This window comes from Crocuta crocuta, unplaced genomic scaffold (genome assembly GCF_008692635.1).
Source record: "Crocuta crocuta isolate KB4526 unplaced genomic scaffold, BGI_CrCroc_1.0 scaffold124, whole genome shotgun sequence".
NCBI lineage: Eukaryota > Metazoa > Chordata > Mammalia > Carnivora > Hyaenidae > Crocuta > Crocuta crocuta.
In genome coordinates this window covers 8,025,024-8,052,528 of record NW_027551573.1, presented here as the reverse complement: position 1 = coordinate 8,052,528, position 27,505 = coordinate 8,025,024, and the positions used below count along the sequence as shown (strand labels likewise).

The 27,505-nt window shown below is 50.0% G+C and overlaps 1 long non-coding RNA gene across 1 annotated transcript; it reads left to right on the top strand.

Annotated features, from left to right (window-relative positions):
- The first annotated feature begins 72 nt into the window (after positions 1 to 72).
- LOC144221021 (uncharacterized) lies at positions 73 to 27,465 on the top strand. The gene is made up of 3 exons (XR_013331925.1): positions 73 to 245; positions 21,073 to 21,343; positions 27,171 to 27,465. It is a non-coding gene; the product is annotated as an uncharacterized LOC144221021 (long non-coding RNA).
- The last annotated feature ends 40 nt before the right edge of the window (positions 27,466 to 27,505 follow it).

Sequence of the window (27,505 nt, the reverse complement as noted above, 5' to 3'; positions counted from 1 at the left end):
CAAGAGCTGAGCCTTCTCCATCAGACCAGATATGCTTCCAGCGCAGAGGCTGTGCTTCCGGGCTCTCCCTGAGCACAGGCATCGATCCTCCCCAGCCAAACTGCGAATCTAACAGGAGCAGAGACCGTGCTTGGCCGGCCAGGAGCCTGCCTGAGGCTGGCGGTGCCAACCCCATCTGACTGGCAGTCTCCAGGATCCCCTGTGAAACGGCTGGCTTTGGGGTCGAGACCCACCTGCAAGGAGAGGTATCTGATGTCCGTGTCTTCCAGGGTGGAGGTTGCTTTCTCTCCAGGACCCTCCTGAGCCCCTTTCTGGCCCAGGGTGTGCCTGTTAGAGGGCGCTGGGGGCGGGGGGGTAGGGGAGAGGGCTGATGCCACAGTGGGACCATGTGTGCTGCCTGACACCGGGTCTCTCTGAGCAAACATTTGTCCTTATGTATCACCCAAGGACCACTCAGGAGGCAGGAAGCCCGCAGGCGGGCGCAGGAGTGAGCCTGCTGGCAGCGGGAGGGTATTTTTAGAGTTTTGACTGACGGCCCTTTATTAAGCTGTCGCTGCCTCTGCCCTGGCCCCCAGCCCCTCTTGGCCAGGACAAAAAAGAAAGCACATTGTCATTTTGTTAAGAGGAGGGTCCTGGCAGCCCTTCTGCAGTCCCTCGCCAACTGGACAGGTTATTTCTCGCTGTGTCTGGGGTCCAGGCACCCCCGCGGGTGCTCCCAGCGGGCCCCACAGCCTGACCCTTCACACATCTGGCAGTGATAAATGGCTTCGGCATCGCTGCCATCACCTTGCACCCTCTGATCCCACTCACTTTGTTCTCCCTTTAAAGCCAGTGGGCGGGTTGGGGGGGGCGCTCTCTCTTCTTCCCCTTCTCCATCAGCCGTCTCCTGGATACTTGCAGGCCTGTGCTCTGATACCACTTGAAAGGGACCGCAACAGTCACTTATCTGGTCTGGGAAGTCCGGCCATGAGTTGTCTTTGCTGGCTCGCGGAGTGTGTGGGGTGGGAGTGCTTGCCTGTGTATGGCTGTATGCCTGTACACGAGTACCTCATTCATGCCTGTGTATGCTCGTGTGTGTGTGTGTGTGCATGTAGATCTGAGGATGTGCTTCTATGTGCCTTTTAATTACTATAGTTTTATAATTTACTTTGATCTCCAGTAGGGCAAGACCACCCCATTCCCACTGCCCACCCCCTTACAAACATCTTCTGCTCTTTTAAAACTTTTTCTTGGGGTGCCTCGGTGGCTCCGTCGGTTAAGCATCTGACTCTGGCTCAGGTCATGATCTTGTGGTTCATGGGTTCGAGCCCCGCATCGGGCTCTGGGCTGACAGCTCAGAGCCTGGAGCTTGCTTTGGATTCTGTCTCCCTCTCTCTCTGCACCCCCACCCCTGGCTTGTTCTCTGTCTCTCTCTCAAAAATAAAAAATGTTTTTCCTTGATGACCCAGTAGTTCCAATCTCAGGAATATGCTCAGTGAATTTGTGCATAAATGTGGATCAGAAGACAAGTATCAGAATGCTTTTTGCGAAATCTCCAAGCTGGAAACTACCCCCAATGCCTGAGAAGAGTAGAATGGTTAAATATATGGTGAGATAGGCATACATTGGGATATTACACAGAAGTGAAAATAAAAGATCGACAACTCAGGCAACAGTATGGATGAATTGCACAATCCTATGTTGAGTGAAAGAAACCAGATACAGAAAGTACATATGGTCTGGTTCTAGGTATAGAAAGTTGAAAACCAGGCAAAGCTCATTGATTAAGATAGAGGCAGCATCAAGCTCTCTGCTGTCAACACAGAGCTCACTTCAGATCCTCCATCCCCTTCTCTCTCTGCCCCTCCCCCTTCTCTTAAAAATAAATAAATAAATAAAGATGGTAGTGACTACAGGGAGATAAAATGGCAGTTTCCTGGGCAGTAATCTGTTTTGTGATATGGGTCTGGGTGACCTGGGTATGTTCACTTTGTAAAACCTCATTGAGTCGTACACTTCTAATTTGTGTGCTTGAGTATGCTGTTCTTGTGTTATAGCCCTCTGTACAAATTTTTAGAATAGCTTAGTGAGTTCAATGAAAAATGCTGTTGGGTTGGAATGGCATTATATTATAGGTTAATTTGGGAAGATTTGTCCTCTTTATGACATTGGGTCTCTTCCTCCATGAACATGGTATATCTCCACTTATTCAGATCAATATTTACATGTCCCCAGTGAAGTTTTATGGTTTTCTCCAGAGTCCTGTGAATTTCTGGTCGGGTTTATTCCAAGGTGGTTTGTGTGTTGTTGTTATTGTGAAGAGAATATTTTTTTCTCTCTTATGTTTTTAGAAAAAGTTGTGGCAAAATACCTAAAAATTTACCATCTTAACCATTTTAAGGTATACAGCACAGTGACATTGAGGGCATTCACATTGCCACATCACCAAATTCATCTCCAGGATGTCCATCTTCCCAAATTGAAACCCTGTACCCTCTGAACATGACCCTCATTCCCCTGCCCCCCTCCCACCCCCGTTCCCTGGAAACCACTACTCTCTTTTCTGTCTCTACGTTTGTCTATTGTATGTACCTCATATAAGTGAAGTCAGGCAATATTGGTTCTTTTGTGACTGATTTATTTCACTCAGCATAATGTCTTCAAGATCAATTCATATTGTAGCAGGTATGTAAGAATCTCATTCCTTTTTAAGGCTGAATACTTTTACTGTTTGGGTGTACCACATTTTATTTATCAGTTCATCCACTGATGGGCATTTGGGTTATTTCCACCTTTTGGCTGTTGTGAGTCATGCTGCTGTGAACATTGGTGCACAAATATCTGTTTGAGTCCCTGCTTTCAATTCCTTTGGGTATATACCCAGAAGTGGAATTACTGAATCAAATGATAATTCTAATGTTTAATTTCTGTTTTCCACAGTGGTTGTGCTATTCTACTTTAAATTAGTTTGGCTGGTGTGTAGGAAATTGCTTGGGTTTTTGAAAATTGATCTTGCAGTTTTGTGCATATCATTTTGTGCAGTTTTATGCATTGTGTGTGTGTGTGTGTGTGTGTGTAGGAGTGACACTCACAAAAGTATGACTTTTAGATAACTTAGAATTCTCTGGCTGCATGTCCCGGAAACCCCACCTTGAGCTGGCTTCAAGAGCCGGGAGCTTTAGTCTTTCACCTACCCAGACGTCTAGAACTAGGGTGCGCTGTGCCCATGATAACCAGCAGCTCAATGATCTCATTCTTTCTGTCTTGATACTACTACTACCTGCTCCCCACAAAGCCAGATGATTGTAAGATGACTGCCGGTGTCAGGGGGGCCACGGGCTTCTTTGGCCATGTCCAGGAGGACAGAGCAAAGCTCCTCCTTGGGCACGGACTATGGCTTCCTTCCTTTGCAAGCAAGTGACTCCAGTAGCCCAAAAGCAGGCTGAAGGAAGTTGCAGGTGCAAGCCCCTCGGAGCAAAGCCGAGAAGCCAGCAGTGGGGCGCAGCTGCGCGAGAACGCAGGAGGCACCCAGGGGGTCCAGGAGGGAACCCACACTGTCCCAACCGTAGTGTCGAGTTACCCAGAGTCCTCTTCTGCGTCTCTTTGCTCAGGCTGGCTGCTCTCATCTGCTCAAGATGGCAGCCCCGGGCCCTGGGTCCCTTCCAAACGTGACAATATCTGGCCCACGAAAGGGACCGTCTCTTCCTGTACATCTCACTTCATCAGTGAAGAAACTTTTTGCAAAAGCTCCCGCCTCCTTTCCTCAGGCCTTGCTGGCTAGAATTGCGTCACACGCAGATTCTGAAATCAGGGAAATGAGCTCATGTGGCTGCTTAGACGAATCTAACAGACCCAAGGAACACCTTGTGCGGGCTTGTGGCAACACGGAGGGTGGACACCTGTGGAGACAGCAGTGGGAGGGGAGGAGCTGAGACTCTGAGCCTTCCCTTCTGTTGTTCTGACCTCCAGAAACCACAGTTACTCTTTGGGGAAGTGTGAGTGTGTGTGTGTGTGTGTGTGTGTGTGCGTGCGCGTGCTGGGGGTGGGGTCACACAGCGGGGTGGGAGGGAACTTCTGTAAGAAGCAGAGCTCAGCATCACGGGAGGAAGAGAAGGAGCCAATTCCTGGACTCGGGGGAGTGTGGGCAAAGGGTGCGATCGGAATGAGCAGAGGCATCTCTGCAGGATGTTGCACCTGTTGTGTCTTTTCTCTGTACAAGGATACAAAGGAGGAAAAGAGGAACACGCTTTTATTTTATTTTACTTTTATTATTTTTTTAAATTGAAAAAATGTTTAGTTGTTTTGAGAGAGATTAAGAGTGCCTGTGAGCAGGGGAGGGGCAGAGAGAGAGAGAGGGAGAGCGAGAATCCCAAGCAGGCTCCACGCTGTCAGCTCAGTGCCTGACGTAGGGCTCGTCCTCACGAAGTGCAACATCATGACCTGAGCCAAAATCAAGGGTCAAGATGCTTCACTGCCTAGGCCACCCGGGTGCCCCAGGAACGAGCTTTTAGATGCAGCTCAAGACTGAATGCAGTGATTCTTTCATTCATTCCACAGATGCTTTCTGAGGACCTACTCTATGCCAGTCTTGTGCCACGCACAGGTCACCCAGCTACCAGGAAAGCAAGGCTCGTGCCGGCATGGCACCCCACTGAGAGGAAACGATCGCCCACTTGACCTTCAGCTGTGGCTTGTAGCACAGCGTGGCCAGCTCAGGTGGTCAGGCCGCGTCTGTCTCCTGTGCTGATTATTACCCTCAGCTGGGTGACTCGACCCCACAATCAGTGCCAAAGTCATGTTGTTGCAAAGCGGACCTGCCTCTCAGCCGCTCCCCCTCAAAAATAATGCTCTGTCCCTTTCAAAAGTGAATACACATTTAAAAAATTTAGATTTTTCAAATTTCCCATTTTATATCCCACATATGCATACACATGCATGAACACACTACACACACAGCTGGGGAGAGTTTAAAATATTGCAGAATGAAGAGGAGGTATTGTTACTTTATTAAAAAAATTTTGGGGGTGCCTGGGTGGCTCAGTCGGTTGAGCGTCCGACTTCGGCTCAGGTCATGATCTCATGGTTCGTGGGTTCGAGCCCCGCATCGGGCTCTGTGCTCACAGCTAGCTCAGAGCTTGGAGCCTGTTTCAGATTCTGTATCTCCCTCTCTCTGACTCTCCCCTGCTCACACACACTCTCTCTCTCTCAGAAATAAATTAAAAAAATTTTTTTTAATTTTTAATGTGTATTTTTAGGAGAGAGAGAGAGGCAGAGCATGAGCGTGGGAGGGGTAGAGAGAGATACAGAATCTGAAGCAGGCTCCCAGCTCTGAGCTGTCAGTACAGAGCCCGAAGCGAGGCTTGAACTCACGAACTGTGAGATGATTGCCTGAGCCCAAATCAGGATGCTTAACCAACTGAGCCACCCAGGTGCCCCAGGGGTACTGTTACTTTAGGTGACGACAGACCAAGCTTGGTGTCTTCAGTTTATTTCTTTCTCAAGGTCATACAGATAAAGGCGTAGCTCCCATTTAAAAACACTACCGTTGGGGGGCATCTGTCAGTTAAGTGTCTGACTCATGATCTTAGCTCAGGTCTTGATCTCAGAGTTATTGAGTTCAAGCCCTGGGTTGGGCCCTGTACCAGGCCAGGAGCCTACTTTAAAGAACAATAATAAATAAAATAATTTTAGAGTACATGCACTCACTGAGCATTTGCTACATGCCAGCAAAGCACTTTGCATGCATTTGCCCATCTTGTCTTCGCTATAATCATATGCAGTCGTAGTGTTGTCATTGGCATTTTAAGACGAGGGAAGTGAGGCTCAGAGAAGTTAAGGAACTTGTCGAAGATCACACAGATATGTCAGCGTTTGATCGGGAAAGCAGAACCTCTACGAGCGGTACAGACGACGGCTTTCTTATGGGTGTTGGACTGTAAGCATCACGCAGGCTGTTGCCTCCATGTCTGGGAGGGAGGGGCTGAGCCCAAAGTCCCCCTTCATGAGCCTCCCAGGAAGGAGAGCTGGATGTGGATGGCTGTAAGGACAGACTGGATGCAGCGTCTGTCTCTCATCCTCTCCGACCTGGATGCCGTGGGTGACCCACAGGAGAAGCTGGCGTACCTCACAGAGTTGCACCACACCGGGGCCGCACTGGGAGAGGCTGAAGGAGGTCTGGAAGTTGCTGGGGAAGCCAGGTGGGGCTCAGGGATAGCATGCGTAAGCTGCGCCGGGGCCGGAGCCCGACACTGGCCTTGGGAGCAGGAAGGCCACGGCTGCTGCCTGACCGCCGCCTTTTGCATCTCCCGCATAAGGTCTGTTTTGGCCACCGCCAGCTCAGAAGCCCTGGGAAGTTCTGGGGCCATGTGTTTCCAGCTTAGCTGAGCCGACAGGGCGCCCGGGCGTTGCAGGTACTAAGGTAAGACTGGTCTGTCTCGTGCCAAAGCCCCCAGAATGTGATTTTCATTGTGGTTAGCCAGAGTGGGTAGCCCCAGTGGAGGTGTGGAGTCACACCCACAAATGTGACTCTGAGGCTGGCTGGTTACCATAAGTGGGTGCAGCACCAGGGAGTCGTGGGGACTGTAGGGAACCGAAGAGCGCATGCTCTGTCCACGGTGGGGGAGCCACTCCCCAGCTCCCGCCCACTGCTGTCGTTTAGGAATGTGGGCACGGTATGGCCAGATAATCTGATTTTTTTCACTCTAAACTGGAGATATTAAATTTGGAGTGAGTGAGAGGAGAGAGAGAGACAGAGAGAGAGAGAGAGAGAGAGAGATCTGCCAATTCAAATGTGTTGGCAACCAATTTGAATTTTTTGGACATCACTGTGCAAATGAAACAAAATCTGACTGTGGATTGGATTGGGCTTCTGGGCTCCCAGTTTGTGACCTTTAACCTTAGTAACTTCTAAGGTCTTTTGTATTCCAGAAGATTCTCCCCAACATGCCGGCTAGGCTCTCGAGCTGCTGATTTGAAAAGAAGACTGGGAGGCAGCCCCCATCCTCTGCCTCCAGCTCCCACACCAGCATGCTTCCTAGAGCCTGGTTACCTTCCTCTCTCCTTGTTTGTAGCCGCCTCTCAAATGCAGAGATGTCCAGATCAGACTCAGTTGGACCGAGAGGTGTGATTGCATTTGAGGCAGGGATTTAGATTTCCTGAATCCGCTCCTGGTGCTTATAGTGCTTTCTCGTCTACACCCACCAGCTACCTGAGCACCTTTTTTCTCTTGCACTGGACAAGATAGGTTTTGTTCTCTAATATGGAAACTTTTGTTTACATCCTTCATACATGCAACAATGCACTAGTGCAAACTGTTCGGTGATGTACCTTTTCCATTTTGTCTGGCCTCCCCCACCTTCTTTACTCCCTCTCCCTGCCAACCCCTGCTTGCAAGCCAGAAGTATCCTTCCGTGCTCCTGTCGCCCTCAGGGAACCAGAAGTATACAGAGCACACGTGCGCCCGTGCTCGGTACGCATGCGCTGTTAGAGGGTTTCCTCGATTGTTGGTCAGATTACCAACACCGGGAGTTACAGACGCCCCTCTGCCTGTCGCTTTCCCCCCCCTCCGCTGTGGAGTGCCCCGGGTCCAGCTCGGATGTATTCTTCGTGCAGGCTGAGTCTAGGGTGTCCTGTGCCGTCATTTGGTCGTCCCTTCCTACTGATGGACACCCAGCCTGCACGTGGAAGTGTGGCCAGGCTTTGCCGCGTGCAAGTCCAGAAACTGCAGCGTCGTATCACCACCAGAGTTTATTTCTTGCTCTGTCCCAGGGCAGCGTGGTCGGCAGCCCGCGGGTGGTGGTCTCCAGAGAGGGACTTGGGAATCACGCTCCTCCCGTGGCCAGTTATGGGGTCTCCTGTGTCAACTGCAGAAGCAGGGAGATCGAGGAGGAGATCGCTTTCGCCCTCCATCCATTAGCCAGGACCCGGTCACGTGGTCCCAAGCAAAATGCCAGGGAGGCTGGAAAACAAGGTCTTCCCTGTGTGCCAGTCTCTGCCATGCTTTGTTTTGAGGTTGATTTTTTTTTTGCCATTATGAATAATAATTTGATAAGCCTCTTTTGTCAAGTGTCCTTAGCATATGGTAGTTTCGGGGCGCCTGGGTGGCTCAGTCGGTTGAGCGTCCGACTTCGGTTCAGGTCATGATCTCACGGCTCGTGGGTTCGAGCCCCGCATCGGGCTCTGTGCTGACAGCCAGCTCGGAGCCTGGAGCCTGTTTCGGATTCTGTATCTCCCTCTCTCTCTCTGTCCCTACCCCACTCGCTCGCGCGCGCTCTCTCTCTCAAAAATAAATTTAAAAAAATTAAAAAAAAGAATATGGTAGTTTCGGGGCGCCTGGGGGGCTCAGTCGGTTGAGCGTCCGACTTCGGTTCAGGTCATGATCTCACGGCTCGTGGGTTCGAGCCCCGCATCGGGCTCTGTGCTGACAGCCAGCTCGGAGCCTGGAGCCTGTTTCGGATTCTGTATCTCCCTCTCTCTCTCTGTCCCTACCCCACTCGCTCGCGCGCGCTCTCTCTCTCTCTCTGACCCTCGCCTGCTCACGCTGTCTCTCTCTCTCTCAAAAATAAATTTAAAAAAATTAAAAAAAAGAATATGGTAGTTTCATTTCTATCAGATAGATTTCTAGGGCAGGGATTGCTGGGTCAAATATACATAATACATACATATATATTTGAGAGAGAGAGCGCGTGCAAGTGGGGAGAGGGACAGGGGGGAAAAGAGAGAGAATCTTAAAAAAAAAAATTTTAATGTTTATTTTTGAGAGAGAGAGAGAGAGAGCGCGCGCGCGAGCGAGTGGGGTAGGGACAGAGAGAGAGAGAGGGAGACACAGAATCCAAAGCAGGCTTCAGGCAGGCTCTGAGCTGTCAGCTGTCAGCACAGCTTACAAACCTTGAGATCTTAAGCAAGCTCAGCGCAGGGTGTGATGTGGGGCTCCATCTCATGACCCTGGGATCATGACCTGAGTTGAAATCAAGAGTCAGACACTCCAGGAGCCGTGATGGCTCAGCCGGTTAAGCGTTGGACTTTAGCTCAGGTCATGATCTCATGGTTCATGAGTCTGAGCCCCGAGTCCTCCTCTGTGCTGACAGCTCAGAGCCTGGAGCCCACTTCAGATTCTGTGTCTCCCTCTCAGCCCCTCCCTTGGTTGCACTCTCTCTCTCTTTCTCAAAAATAAATAGACATTAAAAAAAGAGTCAGAACCTCAACTGACTGAGCCACCCAGGCGCCCCTAGATGTATATATTCTTTTAATGCAAAATTTTAATACAACTCCTGAAGTTCTAATTCCTGTAGCCAGCTTTCTTCTTAAAAAGATTACAATAATTTACATGTGCAGTAACAACATGTGAATGTAGCTTTCTCCAAATCTCTGGCAGCAATTGCATTCCTGGTTACTGCTCTTTTAAATTTGCCTGTGTGATATCTCATTGTCAGCTTAATTTGCATTTCCCTGACCACTAATGAGTGTGAGCATCTTTTCATTTGTTTGTGGCCAGTTGGCTTCATTCTTTTGTGAATTGCCTATTCATGTCCTTTGCCATAATTTCTTTTGGGTTGATTGCCCTTTTCTCTTCCATTTGTAAGAGCTCTTTGTATATTATAGGCGGTAACCCTTTGTCCTCTGTATCACAAATAGTTTTCCAAATTTATTGTTTGTCTAATTAGCTTTGCTTATAGTATCTCTTGCCTCATGAGAGATTAATATTTTTACGTTGTCAAATGTGCCTGTCTTTTTAATATCTATGTCCTGGGTTTGCCTTCTCGGAAGGTCTCTCCTTACGTGGGTCCTTTAAGAAACCGCTTTCTGGTCATGGGCTGCGGCCTGGAAGAGGCTTCCCTCCTCCCATCCCCCCGGGTATTTCCAGCCACCCTTGCTACTCCTGCCCATGTGGGCACCGAGGCCCAGACTTGATTCCTGTGAAACTTTTCGGGCCTTTGGGAGCTGAGCAATCCAGGTCACACAGCTGGAGGTCAGGGAGGGGCCCTGGGCTTGGAACTGAGAGCCTGGCCTCTAGAACTGGTTTTGAGTTGCCTCTGTGACCTTGGCTGAATCACTTGGCCGCTCCAGCCCTCAGTCACCCCACCTGTAACATGGGGGCACAACCCTTGCCTCGGTGGCTTCCTAGGGTGCCGTGACCCTCAGAGGGTAAGATGGGGTTGAGCACTCCGGAGGCTCAGAACCACGGATGGTGAGTTGCCGTGACAGTGTGACAACTGACAGTTTCTGAGTTTTGACAATGAGTGACTTTACATACATCGTCTCATTTAATCCTCAGTGATCCTAAAACATAGGTATCATCACCGTCTTTTTAGAAATAAAGGAACATAGACTCCGAGTGGGTGAGTTACCCACCCAAGATGCTGAGCAGATAAATTACAAAGATGTCAGAATTTGAGTCTTTCCTAACCTCGATGTGTGTGTGTGTGTGTGTGTGTGTGTGTGTGTTAGGCTGGCTAGGAGAACTTTACAGTATTTTAGAAGCTGCAGAGCTTAAAGATTAACGTGAAAAGCACGGGAGATTTTGTAAAACACTCTGGATGTTTCCTGGGAGGCCAAACTTCCTGACATTCAGAGTTCTTACAACCTGTCAAAACAGACAAGAGTGACCAGGGCCAGGAAGGGTGCGTGAGGCCGATGACATACCGTTATCCCTTGGGGGAGGGGGCAGGGCCAGAGGGCTGGTCGCTGGCTGAGGGCACCGAGAACTAGCTCGCTGTGAGAGGCACTAAATTACCACGGGTCTGGGGCTCATGGGCTGATGTTGCTCTGAGTGGTGGGAGTGAGTGCAGGGGCTTAGCAGGGCTCACGTCTGGCTGTGACGGGCGGAGAGCCAGGCCGATGTGATTGTGGCTGCCTGTTTCCACAGACTCTAAATCCCTATGCCACGATGGCAGGTGCAGGGAACCCCTCCCACAGCATGACTCCCCTTCCTCTGCTAATAAAACTACAGTCAGGTGGCCATGTCTTCGGGGAGACTGGCTCTCTTTCCAAAGAGGTCAGTCTTGACCAGACCTAGCCAATCACAGTAATGCCTCTCTCCTGGCAGAGATGGGCCTGGGTTGCAACTCTGACCAGGGAAGCATGAGGAGAAGTCAGGGAAGGGGGTCTCCTTGGCTTCGAAAATGAGGCTCAAGGTAAGAATTATGAAGATGAATAAAGGAAATCTCATTTAAAATGGTAATGGGAGGGAGCATCTGGGTGGCTCAGTCGGTTAAGCATCTGACTCTTGGTTTCGGCTCAGGTGGTGATCTCAGGGTTCGTGAGATCAAGCCCCACATCAGGCTCTGTGCTGATAGCACAGAGTCTGCTTAGGATTCTCTCTCTCCCTCGACTCGGCTTGCTCTTGCGCATGCGCGCTCTCTCGCTCTCGCTCTCGCTCGCTCGCTCTCTCAAAATAAACTTAAAAAAAAAAAAAAGGAATTGGGAGGCCAGTAGAGGGAGCTCTTGTGCCCTGTCATTTGGGCCAATTGCAGACCCACCAGTCAGAGAAGGACCCTGCAGGTCAATACTGTTTTAGCTGTTGCAGCAAGAGGAAGGTTTCCTCTTCCCCTGACAACAGCCCAGCCAATGGGAGACTGTCACAAGTCAGCCAATGAAAAGCCACTAGACTTTGAACTCCCAGTTTACTCCCATAGACTTTCGGTTTATAATCGCCCTCCCTACACCCCCCTTTGTTTTCCTTTGAGTGTACCTTTCCTTTGTCCTCTGGACTTGTTTATGGTTTTGTTATCGCTTTCTTGTCCCAAATGGCAATTCTCTGCTATTCCCAAACAAGCCCATGTTTACTGGTAAAATAACTGGCAGTTTTATTTTTAAGGTTAACGGGATATCTCCTTTTTCCTGCTTTGGCTCTTGCTGTGTGAGGTCATGATGCTTGGTGCAGCTGCAGCCATTCTGTCACCATGAGGTGACAGGTCTCTAAGGGTGGCAGAGCAGAACCGGCAGAAACATGGTGGTTGGAAGTGGTGATGCACTTGAACCAATGAATTGACCAAACCCAGAAGGCCCAACCTTTGGATACTCACTGGCCTGTGAGATGACACATTTTTCTTGCTGTTTAAGTCCCTTTGAGTTAGATGTTCTGTCATCTGAAGTCAAGTGCAGGCTGTCTTTGCACATTTTGCAAGGGTAGGACCAGAGAGTCCGAGTGAGACGGTGAGCAAGATAGAAGCTACTTAAACTCAGAATCAAGTGCTTTAATCTCAGGATGACTTTACACTCTTAAATTTATCGAGGACTCCAAAGACCTTCTGTTTATGCAGCAGAGAGCTGTCAGTGTTTACTATATTTGAAATGCAAACTGAGAAAGCTGAAAAAGATTTATGTATTCATTTCTTAAAAGTTATATCTTAGGTTAACGTAAGTAACTTTTGTTTTTTAATGAAAAAGAACTAGATTTTCCAAAACAAAAGAGATTTGGTAAGAAGAGTGGCATTGTTTCTGTTTTTGCAGATCTCCTAATGTCTGGCTTAATAGAAGACACCTGGGTTCTCGTATCTGCTTCTGCTTTCAATTTCTTCCAATATCACATGTCATGGAGCCCCTGGAAAATTCCGCTGTGCAAATCCGGGGCAAACGAGTGTGAGAAAGGCACAGGCCGTCGCAGGGTTTGTATTAGTTTTCTGTGGCTGCTGTAACAAATGCCCATAACCTTGGTGACTTACATCAGCAATGTATTCTCATGGTTCTGGAGGCCATGGGCCTGACGCCCAGGACTGGACAGGGCTGTGCTGCTCCCAGAGACTGGGGGAGAACCTGTCCCTTGCCTCTTCCAGGTTCTGGTGGCTTTCCACGTTCCTAGGCTTGTGGCTGTGTCACTCACTTCATTCTCTGCCTTCATTTTCATGCACCTGCCGTGCTGTGTTTCTCTTACGACATTTGTCATTGGATTTAGGGACTACCCAGATCATCTGGCCTTATCTCCTCAACTCAAAACCCTTAATTATATCTGCAAAGATCTTTTTTTGGAAAGAAGTTTCTATTCACAGTTTCTGGGGATTAGGACATGGGCCTATCATTTTGGGGACCACGGTTCAACCCACTACAGTATCATTACAAAAACAATTCAGCCTGCGGAACCCCTGAGTCGTGGGGACCCCTGGGGTCACCAGGGATCTATGGCTTCCATACACGCACAAACAGGCAGATGATGGTAGGAGGGCCAGACATGCTTAGCCTGATAATCCAGTGAAAAGGAAGTTTCTGGATAGAGTCCTAGAGGGAAGATTCCAGAAAAGGAGAACAAGAGGTGTCCAGTGTGTGAGAGAGGACCAGCGAAGACGACAGATTGGGGAGGAAGGTGGCAGGTGGGGGGCCTCTCAGTACCGGAATGCCCAGTTTGGGGTAGCTTGCTGTCACTTGAAAACTGATCCAGGCTGATACTCACCAAGAGCTCTGCGTGAATGAGGCCGGCAGAGAGAGGGACGGTGCAGGGAAGCAGCGGCCGGGGCTCCTGTCTGAGTCAGGGACAGGACGGGACACGACCCAACACTGACCAGGTCAGATGAGAACTCAGAGGGCACGGGTGCTGGAGAAAACCCGAGACGCCCCCGAGATTGTGAGAGGAGTCCCCATCCTCGAGTCCACGTGAGAGAGTGGCCTCGCTGCCTGGTCGGCAAAAGCGGATGAGCTTCGCAGCTCAAATGACAGGCACCCTTAACCAATGCCCAAGTGATCGGGCTGAGTGGGACCAGGAGCCCAGGAAGGAGATAGGTGAGACCCTTTTGCAGGTGCCAGCTCCCCAAGGGGCCTGTGAGGAGTCCCAGAACCCCTAAGGCAAAGGGATCACATTTAAAACAGATTAATCCCTCGCTCCTCACTTTACAAATGGGAAGTCATAAAGAAAACGGTTGATGATCGTCACATCATACCAATGCAAAAAAAAAACACAAACAACCCTCCACCAACCCCTCCCTCCCCCACACACTTTTAGGTCACAAAAATCACCTTAAGAATGGACAAAAGACCCCAAACTGGGAAATATCTGCAATATATATGAAAGGTGAAAGGTGAGCATCTCTCTGATGCAAAAAACACATCCAATACCCTCAGCAGCAGAAAACAGGCAAAAGACATAAACAGGCAATTTAGAAAAGAAGTATAGACAGCTAATATGAAACAAGATGTTCAGTCTCACTTAAAAAAAAATGAAAGAAATGACCAAATGTCTATAATGAGCTATAATTTTTCACCTATCTGTTTGGCCATGACTGGCAATTAAAATAATTGATAGTATCCAGCTCCGGCAAGCGAGGAAGGAAAATTGACCCTTTGCGCCGCTGGAGGGAGAATTAATTGGTACAGTCGTTTGGAGGGCAGCTAGAAAATGTGAATCGAGATGCAAAGTGAGCCTGCCCTTTGACCCCGCGGTTCCACGTCTGTAAAATGGGGACAATAAGACTCCCTATTTCAGTTAATTGTTAAAAAGTCTCAAGTGAGCTAAGCCATTAAAAGCATTTAACACAGTGCCTGGCAGAAAGGGCTTAGGACATGTTAGCTATTATTAGCGATTTATCCTGGGATATAAGATCCCATGTGCAAAAGGATGTGTGTACAGCATTGTTTTCACGAGCAAAACACTGGAAACGAATGGATTGTTCTTCAAGAGGAGCAAAGAGGCGATTTCCAGGAGAGCCCACGTCTTCTGCAGTTGCAGGCTGGACTGGAAAAGAGCTGAAGGTCCTTGGCCAACACTGGTCACAGATGTGTTTCCTTTGTGAAGTTTATGAACCTGCATCCTGGTGATTTGGACACTTTTCTGTATATATGTACTATTTCAATGAAGAGTGAGACACATAGGGGCACCTGGGTGGCTCATGGGGTTAAGTGCCCAACTCGTGGTTTCTGCTCAAGGTCCTGATCTCATGGTTTTAGGAGTCTGAGCCCTGCATCAGGCTCTGTGCTGACAATGTGGAGTCTGCTTGGGATTCTCTCACTCCCTCTCTCTCTGCCCCTCGCCCCACTCACACTGTCTCTGTCTCTCTCAAAATAAATAAAAATGTAAAAAAAAGTAAAAAACAAAAAGCACCCACCAGCCCTAGAGTAGGAGCTCATCTAAATAAATACTACATGTATATGTACAGAGACAAGTCTAAAGGGACATTTATTCCATTGTTTTCAAAGTTGCTTCTGGGTGGGCGGACTAGGTGTCATTTTTATTTTCCTTTGTGCATGTATCAATATTTTCTGCTTCCCTTCAATGGTATGTATTACTTTTGTAATTAGGGAAAAACACGTTCTCCATTAGGACTCTTTGTCTAAGAGTCAAAAATCCAACTTAGTGTTATATAAGGAAAACAATGTAATTAATTGGCACGTGACTGAAAAATTTGGCAATGGATTTGGTTTCAGGCCTGGAATGAGGCTCAAAAGAGGTCATGGGGAAGTTGGCCCACCCATTTCTCAGCCCTCTTCGAGTTCATCGGCCAAGAGCCAGAGGTATATATCAATAGGTCCAAGAGATCAGAGCGGCTATATGGTGCAGAAAAGGGAGAGGCCCAGAGGGCTTCTCAGAGGAGGAAGCCAGGAGGTGAGCCTTAAATGATGGGCAGGATTTTCAGGGGCAGTCGGGGTAGAAAAGAGCTTCTCTGCAGAGTGAAAAGCGCTACAAAGTGATAGGTGTATTGCAGCATGAGTAGCAGGTCAGTCAGTTGCCGAATGAAGCTCATTATCAGAGACAAGCATGAAAAGCTTGGCTGAGGCTTGAGAGAAAGGAGCCTAGCTCATTAGTCAACATTATTTAGGTTTGTAGTCGCAGAAGCCCCATTCAAACCATCCAGAAGTTTGGGTTTCAGGCATAGCTGGTTCTAGGTGCTCAAACTATATTTGCTATCAGGACAGAGACTCTCTGATTCTCATTATCTTGGCTCTAATTTCCTCTCTGTGGTCTTCATTCTCAGAGAGTGCTCCCTAACTGTAGCATCCAGCCCAGATCCTATGTAGCAAGTCTAGGGAAAATAATATCTTTTCCCCACCACTTTCAGAAAAAGCTCCAGGGCTGACGATTATTAGTTTACCTTGATTCCCGTGCTCATTCCTACACTAGACACTGGGGGCTGGGGAGCCAAGCATCTTAAGGATTTAGGTCTGGTTATGTGGCCATTCTCGGAACCAGGGGCTGGTTCACACAAGTGACTTCACACAAGTCACTCGGGCACAAGGAACTGTAGTCAGATGAAGAGGGGCTCCTTTCTGGGTAGGCACAAGAGCCGCTGTCAAGTAAAGAGAGGACACTCTCCTCTCCAGGCGATGCTTCAAGTTACGCAGAAGGAAGACGGGCAGGGGGCGGGGGCACTGGAACAGCGAGCCCGGTTTACCCCAATGTCCCCTCCTCCCCGTGAGCCCAGAAGCTCCCAAAGGTTGGGTGCCCGCGCCCGACTCCTGGTGTATTCTCCACGCTGCCTGGCATACCACGAATGTACAGTATGTGTGTGTTGACTGCCTTTCATGGAGCCCATGTAATGACCTCTGTTTTAACCAGACCTCTTTACCTTGCAAGTGACATTCTGTTCAAATCGCCATAAGCAAAAATGGGGAATGCATTGTCTCTCACATAATTAAAAGTCGGCCGAGTATTTTGCTTCAGGTATGAATTCAGTTGTTTAAAAGGATGTCATCAGTTCTCTCGGTCTCTTTCTCTCTGTCACCCTCCACCTTTTAAAAATACCTTTTCCAATTTGGCCTTCTTTTCAGGCAGGCTCTCCCACCGAGGGAGCAAACGTGCTCCCCGGCACCAAACACCCAGGTCCCCAATTATTCCAGCCGGAGTCCTGCCGCAGACACTTATTGGCTCCGCACCGGTCACATGACCAATTCTGACCCGATCACTGTGGCCAGGGTGTACACTCTGATTGGCCAGCCTAGATCATGGGCCTAGAGCTACAGGCGGCCCATCCCTAGGGCTGTGGCCTCAAAGAAAATCAAAAGTTGCTGGAATAATGGTTGTCGTCCAAGTGAAACGAACAGACGTCCACCTGTGCTGACCCCACCCCTTTGGGGTTCCCTGGCTTTGGGAGCCAGTGGCTCTGAGCGCATAATTAACACCCTTATCAGAAGGACCTTGGGCTCCCACTTCCGGAGACTCACCCCGAGGGGGGCTACGATGGGAAGGAGCAGGGGAAAGCGGCCTCCCCTCTGAGGCCGCCGGTGCCGAGTTTCTGGCTGAGCCTCTCTTGGAAGACTGGGTCACAAAGCTCTGGAAATGGATGTTTCAGATGGAAACGCAGACACACAGTTAATTACAGCGTCCTGCTCGGCGCCACCCTAATTAAGGCAGTCCTCTGATGGGGGCCAAGATTTAATACTCTCTCTTTTATAGTGCGTGGTGGCAAGTGGCGGCCCTGTCCTCTCCCCACCCTCTGATGCTCCCCTCCCCTCCCTCTGATCCTGTCTGGCTGGCCAGGGCCTGGGTGGAGAGGGCCGCCCGGCAGGCAGGCAAATGAGAAACACTATCTACATGCCATTGCAGGGACATAGCTGCCCTCCCGGGACAGAGGACAAGTCGGGTGCCGTGTAGGAGGCGATGTGAGGGGCAGAAATGTTCGTCCTAACTCTCTCCTTCTGGGAAGTTTTCGAAGAGAAGTGTTAGGAACTATCTTGGCTCTGAGGCCTTCCAGGAAGTGGGCAATGGCTCCCAGAAAGCACTGGCGACCTCGCTGGCCAGGAGCGCAATCGGGTCCCAATGGCAGGCGTAACGACCTACCCTGATGCAAATAAAATGGGGAGGGCAGCTCTACTGCCCTCCCCCCCAAATTAAAATACCGTAGAATTTCTTTGGAAACCTATGGAATTTCTCTCTGCTATCTACAATATAGAATTGTCTGGTCCATCATTATAGAATTCATTGGATGGCAGAACTGGCAGGGACATAAAAATCATTTCACATTACAGGTGAAGAAATTGAGGTCAAGATAGAAGGGATCTTCCCAAAAGCCGAGAGTGTGTTCAATAGGCATAGATGATGGCTGGCAACTAGATCTTACCTCAGGTGCCATTGCTGAGTGATCAGACAGCTGGAGGCTATGACGATGTGGCTCTGGGGCCTTTATCTTGCTCTGTGGGAAACAGACTCTTGATTGATTAGTGATGCCTACCATGGGCACTGGAGGGGTGGGAGGGGTCCACGTGCCAACTTTTTGCCGTCCCATGTCAGAGGGATGCTCTGAGTCAGGCTCTGAAAGTTGGCAGTCTTGCAGGGCTTTGGCTGGACGGAGAAGCCGAGAGTCAGAACAGATTTGCTGAGAAAGGCATGAAATCCACAAAACTCGCCACCAGGGTGCCATGAGGGATTTGTGGTCACAGTTGCAACATGGGAATTTCCAAAGGTTTTCACGTTAAGGAACATTCTGATAAAGCTTGGGCTGTGTCTCGCAGCCCTGCCTACCCACTGGAGCTGTGAGTCTACTGTGCCCATCCCGTTCTTCACGGGGAGCTGGGTCAGGCGGTGGATCTCCAGACACATGGAAGGGAAGGGTGGGGCCTTGTGCAGAGACATGCATCGGGATGCTGGTCCCGGAGTTCAGAAGCTTGAATTGAAGGGCCAGGGCTGAAAGCCTGAGTTCCAGGACACCTAAGTTCTCCTCTTGCTTCTGCTGTCACAGCTGTTCCCGAAACAAGCTCCTTTCTCTGCTAAGCCTCACCTACGCAATGAATGAGGGCACAGTGGTCTCCTGGATTCCTTCAAGCTCTCACCCTTGAGCAAATAGTCTCCTTTCTTGGTGTGTATGGTAAAAGACACATAACATAAAATGTACCATGACAACCATTGAAAACTCTTTTTTAAATGTTTATTTATTTTTGAGAGAGAGACAGAGCATCAGTGGGAGAAGGGCAGAGAGAGAGAGGGAGACACAGAATCCGAAGCAGGCACCAGGCTCTGAGCTGTCAGCACAGAGCCCGACATGGGGCTAGAACTCATGAACCGTAAGAGCATGATCTAGGCCGAAGTCGGACTCTCAGCCGACTGAGCCCCTCAGGCGCCCCCCATGACAACCATTTTAAGTGTATGGTTCTGTGGTCTTCAGTACACTCGTGATTGTGCCCCCACCATCCAGCTCCAGAACGTTTTCATCTTACCTGAGACTCTGTCCCCATGCAACACACTGGCTCTCCATTCTCACCTTCCCTCCTCATCGCCCTGAAACCACCATTCTTTCTGTCTCTAGGAGTCTGAGCACTCTAAGTACCTCATATGAGTAGAAGCCCAGCGTACTTCTCCTTTTGTGACTCACGAATTTTACTTAACATAGTGTGTGTGTCTTCGAGATTCCCCCAGGTTATAGCAGGTGTCAGGATTTCTTTTTTAAGGCTGACTAATATTCCATCGTGCATATATCCCCCGTTTTGTTTAGCCATTTGTCTGCGGAAGGACACTCAGGTCACTTCTGCATTTTGCTATGGTAAACATTGCTGCTATGAACACAGGGGTCCAAACGTCTGTTTGAGTCTCTGTGTTCACTTCTCTTGGGAATATGCCCAGAAGTAGAATTGTTGGATCATATGGTCATTCTATGTTTAATTTCTGAGGGATTTTCACACCATCTTGAAAAGCAGCTGCCCTGTTTTTCCATTGCCAACAGCAATGCGTAGGGGCTCCAATTTTGCCACATCACCACCATACTTGTTTTGTTTTTGTGTTTTTATGTTTTGGATAACAGCCGTCCTAATAATATTAAGTGGTGTGTTGTCATGGTCTTGATTTGCATTTCCCTAATCATTAGTGATGTTGAGCATCACTTTGTGTGCCTATTGGCTGTTTGTACATCCTTCTTTGGAAAAATGTCTACTCGAGCCCTTTAGTCATTTTTAAAGTGGATTGCTTGAAAAATTTTTTAATGTTCATTCATTTTTGAGAGACAGAGAGAGACAGAGAGTGAGTGGGGGAGGGGCAGAGAGAGAGAGAGAGGGAGGCACAGAATCTGAAGCAGGCTCCAAGCTCTGAGCTGTCAGCACAGAGCCCGACGTGGGGCTCGAACCCATGAACCGAGACATGGTGACCTGCGCCGAAGTCAGATATTCAGCCAGCTGAGAGCCACCCAGGTGTCCCCAAAGCAGATTGTTTTAAAGAAATAAATTGGATTATTTATTTCTAGCTTGTTTTAATCTCCTATGAGGGCCCTGAAGGACAGGTGCTAAGGAAGGGTAATTTTTTTCCAGCTTCACTGAGGTATAATTGACAAAAAATGTAAGATATTTACAGTGTACAAAATGATGATTTGATATGTGTGAACTTTGAAAGGATCCTCACCATCAGGTTAATTAAGACACCCATCACCTCACATGGTTACGTGTGTGTATGAGAATGGTTAAGATCTACTTTCTTATCAAATTTCAAGTATATTACACAGTTTGATCAACTAGAACCACCAAGCTATACATCAGATCCTCAGAACTTACTCATCTTACAAGCAAAAGTTTATGCCTTCTCATTAACATTCATGTTTTCTTTGTCCATTCGTCCATCGACTGACACTTGGGTTGTTTCCATGTCTTGGCTACAGTGAATCACGCATCAGTGAACATGGGAGTGCAGATATCTCTTCAAGATAGTGATTTCATTTCCCTTGGGTATATACCCAGAAGTGGGATTGCTGGATTATAGGGTAGTTCTACTTTTTATTGCTTGAGGAGCCTCCATACTGTTTTCCACAGTGGCTGCACCGACTTACATTCCCACCCACTGTGCACAAGGGTTAGGAGGGGTAATTTTTGATGGAAGACGGAATGCAGATGAAAAGGCTCAAGGCCGAAACACGTCCCCCAATCCCCCCACCCCTTTGCTTTCTGTGGTATTGTTACCCGCAGTCAACCACGTTCTGGAAGCCGGGGATCCTCCTTACATGTCATAGGAAGGTGAATAGTAGCCTAACACTAGCTCACGATGCCTACATCAGTCACCTCACTGCTTCTCATCAGTAGGCATTTTATCATCTCATATCATCACGAAGGGTGAGAACCCAGCACAGTAGATATTTTGAGAGAGAGAGCACATTCACATAACTTTTATTACAGTAAACTGTTCTAATTGTTCTGTTTGACCATTAGTTTTGGTTGTTAATCTCCTACTGTGCCGAATTTCTAAATTAAACTTTATGGCAGGTATGTTCGTGTAGGAAAAACCGGAATACATGGGGTTCCAGGCATTCCCTGGGGGTCTTGGAACATCTTCCCCATGGAGCAGGGGCGACTCTTGTACAGTCTCGTATCTCCGGTGCTCTCTTCATCGTGGCCGCGGTGGTGGAGGCTTCCTCCCTGGCTTTCCAACTGCCTCGTCTCCTACCCAACCCCAGTTGCCCCAGGGCCGCCTCAGGGGCCGCCATGATCGACGGAGCAGCACTTGGGAGGAAGAACTTCGCACCCACACTCCAGAGTGAGTCTCTTTCCCCAACCCTCCAACTTCAATCTGGAGCCTGGCTCTCACTCGACTTCTCTAGAAGCAGGTGGGGATGAGGGGAGACTCAGGACCCCCTGCTTCCTTCATGAGGCTGCTCTGGCCACAAGAGATTGAGCCCCTCAAGTTGTCTCAATAAAACATCTTGACACGCTAAGGCTAGGAACGGTCCCTGGGACTGGAAGGGCATTCAGGGCACCAGGTGGCTATCCCATGGGGCTGTCTGTCTGTCCCCTCAGCATGAGGCTCAGAGGAAATACCCTGAAGGTGACTCTCCTGCTGCCGGGAGTGCGGCACCCTTACCTCGCTCTGCTGGGTTTCTCTCCACCGACTTCCGGTGACTCACTCCCCACCGACTTCCAGCGACTCAAGGCCTCTGCTCTCCAGGGCCCTGTGGCTCCTTCTCTCTCACAGCCTCTCAGCGGCCGCTCCTGCTCTTCACCGACGTGGCCCTCATGCCTCCCAGTCCAGAGGGGGGACTCAGATTGGCTCAGTGTCCTAGGCCACCATCAGGTCCATACGACCCCATCTGCCCTTGGCCCTCGGTCCCTTGCTCCGTCCCCGGGCGGAGTGGCCCCAGCTGCCCTGGTGCGTGGAAGGCCCCGGCCACATCTCTGTCATCACATCTCTTAGCACCGCCAGGTGACTCCGCTTTCCCCCGGGGGCAAAGCTCGGGCTCTGGCGTGGCCTCCGCTGTTCCTGCCCCGGGGGGGGGGGGGGGGCGGGCGGCTCCAGCGGTGCCCACGGAGGCGGAAGCTTCTCGCGGCCCTCGCTGACAGACTCTTCTGAGATGCTGTGCTTCCGTGTGTCCTCCGTGGAGATGTCACCCCACTGGGTTTTTCGGGAAGCCAGGACAAGCTAGGTCACGCTCACATTTGAATTTTCCTTTCCTTCGGCCCCTCTGGCTTCCGTTTAGCGGAAGTTTAGTGGACGTGCTCTCGGGGTCCCTGCCCGTGGACCGCCAGCTTGGACTCGATGCCGGGCAGAGGGAGAAGCGGGTGGTGATGCAGTCTCGGTGGGGGTCCTGAGGCTGGTGGGGGTCTTCAGAGTTGTCCTGAGTTGGGGTGAGGGAGGGAGAGGGCCTCTATGCCCCGGTGCCTATCAGCCAGCCATGGGGGTGCTTCAGAAAGGGGCTGGAGCCAGGGGCAGGTGACGTCAGGAGAGCAGTGCCAAAGGGGGGGGGGAGTTGGGGGCGACCTGCCCCCAGCACTTCCAGAGCCGGGAGAGTAAGTTCTCCGCTTCAGAAGGGGGATCCACTCACCCCTCTTCCGGCCTCACGGTCCCCTTTCCCCTTATTCTTGCTTCCCTAGGAGCGTATCTACAGTCACACTTTAGCAGGTAAGCTTTAACCCAGGCTCTGCTTTCTGGGGGATCTGGGTTCAGACACCCATGAAACCCTCTTTTGGGGAGATCTTAGTGTGGAGATGTACCACAGGCCATTTGCTAGTCCATGATATGGCTTTCCTTAGGTCAGGTGGTCAACCCTCGACCAGGTGTCCCTGGTCAGAGACAGGGTGAGATGGAGGTCAGCTACCTGTGCTCCAGGGACGGGGTGTCCCCTCTTCCCTCAGCAGGGGACTGTGAGTGGGGCCGGTCTCCAGGGCTGACGCATCCGGTACACCTGGGTGTCTGCTATTTAACGGGCCGTGCCTGGGCAGGGGACAGGCAGCGCAGGACGACAGACATGGATTCTGTCCTGGGAGCTCACAGTGCACACATCCTTTCCTCACAGAGCCCTTGGGGGGAACGCAAGCAGAGGTGGAGGCAAACGCTTTTGACTGCCCTCCCCCATCAGACGTCCCCCCTACCCTCGTGTCTCAGGAGGTGAACGGTGAGGGCTCTAACCTGGTTGGTGTGGCCCATGATCGGTTTGAGTCTGGGCATGGGACTCGGCTTGGTCAGACCCCTGAAGGGAAGTCTCCAAAGTTAGATTTGGAAACGGATTTCCTCGCCAATGAAACGCAGCACACCAGAGGAGACTTCTCTTTTTGCCAAAGTGCACACGATTGCCTGAAAATGCAAGTATGTTGTGGCCCTGCGACTGGGGCGACGTGGTGGGTATGGTGACGGCGGCATTGTTGATGGAGTCACCGAGCCACGCATCTGACCCACCCTACAAAAACGGCTCCGCTCTGGGCTTGTAGTTATCTGAGGTTTCGACATCCTTATTGGATGTCCTTATAGGACCAAGGCAGCGACCAAGAGCGAGGCCTCTGAAGCCTACCTACCACACATTAGGGGTGTGACCCAGGCAAGATGCTTAACCTCTCTTGCCTCACTTTCCTCGCCTGTAAAGTGGGCGTAAAATAAGATCCACCTTGTAAGGTGGCTGCTGTGAGGTGTAAATGGGTTTGTGTGTGTGAAGCGGTTGTTACAGTATCTCACACTCAGGAAATGGTATATAAGTGCTGTTGATTGCTATTTAGGGCCCCTTTAAAGATAGCTCTAAGTTAACAGGTAGGCAGAATTGGATTGATCACAAGCCTTGGTTTGTGACATGCCACTCGCATATTTGTTCATATAACGAGCACCTGTGAAACTGTCACTCAACTCAAAACTCAAGAACTCGAATATTGTCTATTGTAGTTCCTCCCCCATATGTGTTTCTCTTGAACTAGCCCTTGATCACTCCATCCCAGAGCCCCCCAGTTGAGTAGCCCTGAATTTTATATTTACTATTCTTCTGTGTGTCTGGTTTTGTATAAAAATGTACGTCCAGCCAACACATTACTTTGTGTTGCGTGCTTTCGAGCATCATAAAGGGGGTACATGCTGTGTGGTCTTCTGGGAATCTTTCTTTCCACGAAGGTACTTTTATTTGAGGTGTCTGCTTCTCACAGCCAAAGGAATCCAATCCCATAGCCTCTTCACGAAGGAGAAAGGCCCGCTTTTTTTTTTTTTTTAATTTTTAAATGTTTTTATTTATTTTTGAGAGAGAGAGAAAGAGCATGAGCAGAGGAGGGTCAAAGAGAGAGGGAGACACAGAATCTGAAACAGGCTCCAGGCTCTGAGCTGGCAGTCAGCACAGAGCCCGACGCGGGGCTCGAACCCACAAACCGTGAGATCATGACCTGAGCCGAAGTTGGATGCTTAACCGACTGAGCCACCCAGGCGCCCTGAAAGGCCCGCTTTTAACAGACAAGAAACAGCAGTTAGGTCTTTCCTCTTTCTCGATTCCTGCACTTAATCGGGCTGTGGAAGTGCGCTCGCCCTCGTAAGGGTCCTTCCAGGAGCGCCCTTCCTCTGAGCTAGTGCTGGAGGGCTTGCCGGCCCCGCCGCCCTGCTGTGCACACAGCCCAGGTGGGAGGCCCCGAGAGAGGATACTGCTTGGAGCCCCGGTCCCCGCGTGGAGATGCTGTGGCCCCTGTGGAATTTTTCTGATGCCTTTGAATCCCCACTGGGATTCATTTTCCCTTTTCCATCCCAAATATGGGCTAGGGCCCTGGAAGGCGTGGGAGAACTAATTTGAGGCGAGCATAAACGCTTCCGTGCCAGTGGAGCCCTGGCCAGCAGGAATTCCAAGCCATCGGAGAAGCCTGCCAGCCTCTGGCTGGACTTTGGCCGGGACCCTCTGCTGTAGCTACTTTTAGCTGGGAACATTTTTTCCCAGACTCTTGAAGGCCACACTTGAAGGATTATGATTTACTCAACAAAGACCCCAAACTGGCCAGGGGCATTTCTATATCAAGTTCGCCATTTACATGCCTGCTTCCCCAGGTTCCTGGTTCTGGGTGGTGGAGCCTACTTATAAGACCCAGAGCTCAGGAGGGAGACAAACCTGGTCTGCCTCTTACTGATTTTTGGCCAATGACCTAACATGTATGAGTCTGTTTGTTTCCTCATCTGGAAAATAGAGATGATGGTGATGATGATGATGATGATGATGATGATGATACTAATATCTACCATAAGAGTGCTGAGAATTAAGTGAGGTAATAATGTATATGAACATATTTGCACATAATAGTGTTTGTACCAGTCAGTCCAGGTGAAGTTATGCTGCAGTAGCAAACATCCCCCAAAGCTCAGGGGCTGAACACAACAGAACTTTTTTTTAATGTTTATTCATTTTTGAAAGAGAGGACATGAGCAGGGCAGGGACAGAGCAGAGGGGGACAGATGATCTGAAGCGGGCTCTGCAATGACAATGGCCCAATGCGGGGCTCAAACTCAACGAACCGCGAGATCATGACCTGAGCCAAAGTTGGATGCTCAACTGACTGAGCCACGCAGGAGCCCCAGCACAACAGAAGTTTATTTTTCATTCTTATAAAATTGGCTGTAGGCCTAGGCTGCTCCCCAGGTCCGCTTTCCCCCATGTGTGTGATCCATGATCCAGAAGGTCAAATTCTGGTTCCACCATTTCAACAAGAAGCCCTCACGTTCACTGCGGCAGAGGAAGAGATTGGCTGAAGAATGGGGAAGAGCCCTTTTGCCCTCAATTAATTGGACAGAACTACATACACGGCCTCACCTAGCAGCAAGGACGTTGGGATACATAGTGTTCTGTATGCTTGGGGAGGAAAAGTGAACCAGGTACTGGGGAGAACTTAGTGTCTCCCAGTGTTCAATAAACATAAGTTTCCTGCCTTTATTTTCTACCCTCAAAGAGTTTAGAACCTGTTCAAGGTGACAAGGCATAGATAGATGAAAAGATAAACATATTTTCTTAGTTCCTTAGAAGCATGCTGTCCTTTGCATTTTGTAGAAGGCTTTTCAGCTTCATTTCCATAGTCTCCTGGGGAGGCTTTTTCCTGCCGGTGTGTAAGGAAGACCGGGAGTGGAGTGTGGGAGGCCTGTGTAGGGACTGGACGGCAAGTTTCAGAACCATCTGGCTTTGCGGATGAAATTCAACTGCACCAAGCCTCCCCGGAGGGCAGAGCATGAGGCTGGTAACTCGGTAGCTCTCTGTGCCCAGAGAGAAGGACAGACCATGAGCCAGGCAGCAAGCCAATGCTACGCGTACTGTCAGTCATGTTATTATTAGCACCCCAGTTTTACAGGTGAGGAAACTGAGGCTCAGAGAGGTGAACCATCTTGCCAAAGATATGCAGCGACGACACAGGGGAGAAGGGGTGAGAGGGGGGATTGGGAAAGCCTCTGGCTTGCGGAGTGGGTCAGTGATGCCTGGCCCTCCCTCAGTCCTGCTCGTGCTCTGACCCAACAGGCAGGACAGAGGGAGTTGTTCGCCAGATGCCAAGTGGGAAAACCCATGAGGGGCTCTTTGCAAACCATCCAAGGTGCTCACGGGAATTTTCCACAAATACAAAATAAGATGGGACTTTTCAGTGTAGAAGCAGCCAGCTAGTGGCTCCTTTTTGGATAGAAGGGAGTTGAGGAAGGAGGATTCCACTGAGTGAGGGAAGGCATTCTTCTCCACGTTGGGGCCTGAAGCTGGCTGAGATCTGATTAAAGTGTCCTTTCCTTGTAAGATGGGGAAACTGAGGGCCCAGAGCAGGGAAGGGTCCGTTCAGGGTCACACAACTAGGGAGTGGCAGAGGCAGGTGAGAACTCGGGTCTTCAGATGCCTGTCTCTCCCCCCCTCCCCCCACCCTCCACAGCCACCTCGTGATGCAGAGCAAAATGGGGGTCAGAGGGCACGAAGTCAACACCAAGCCCTGTGTGCTGGCGGGATGCAGACCCTCTCCTCCGGCCTGGGCTGTCCCTGCAAGCCTACAGCATCCCAGAGAGGAAGGAGGCAGGGAGGTGACGCCTCCACCACACCTCAGTCCCCTAAAGTATCCCATTTTCCATAAGGGTGATCTGCGATCTGTTGTTGTGACATCTTTTTTTTTTTTTTTTTTAGGATCCTGATACGATGGCAGAAAAAGCAAGTCCAGGAGGCATCAAAAGGTGATCAAATGCGAGATACCCTTGTTCCTTCTGCGTTGACCAGTGAAGCAGGCCAGCTCTGCACGAGCCTTCCGGGTCGCCCACTCCTGACCTTAAACTACAGCTCGCTCCCTAGTAAGTGTGGGCTTGCTCCCCACGCTCCGAACTTGGCGTTGCCAGGAACTGAAGTTTGGAGTGTTTCGCAGCCCACCCGGCCTCCCCATCTCTGGGTGTGGCACACCACGGGCGGTGTCCCGTAGTGGGTGGGAGCCCCGCCCCCCCCCCCCCACCCCGCTCTGCCCCCCGGGT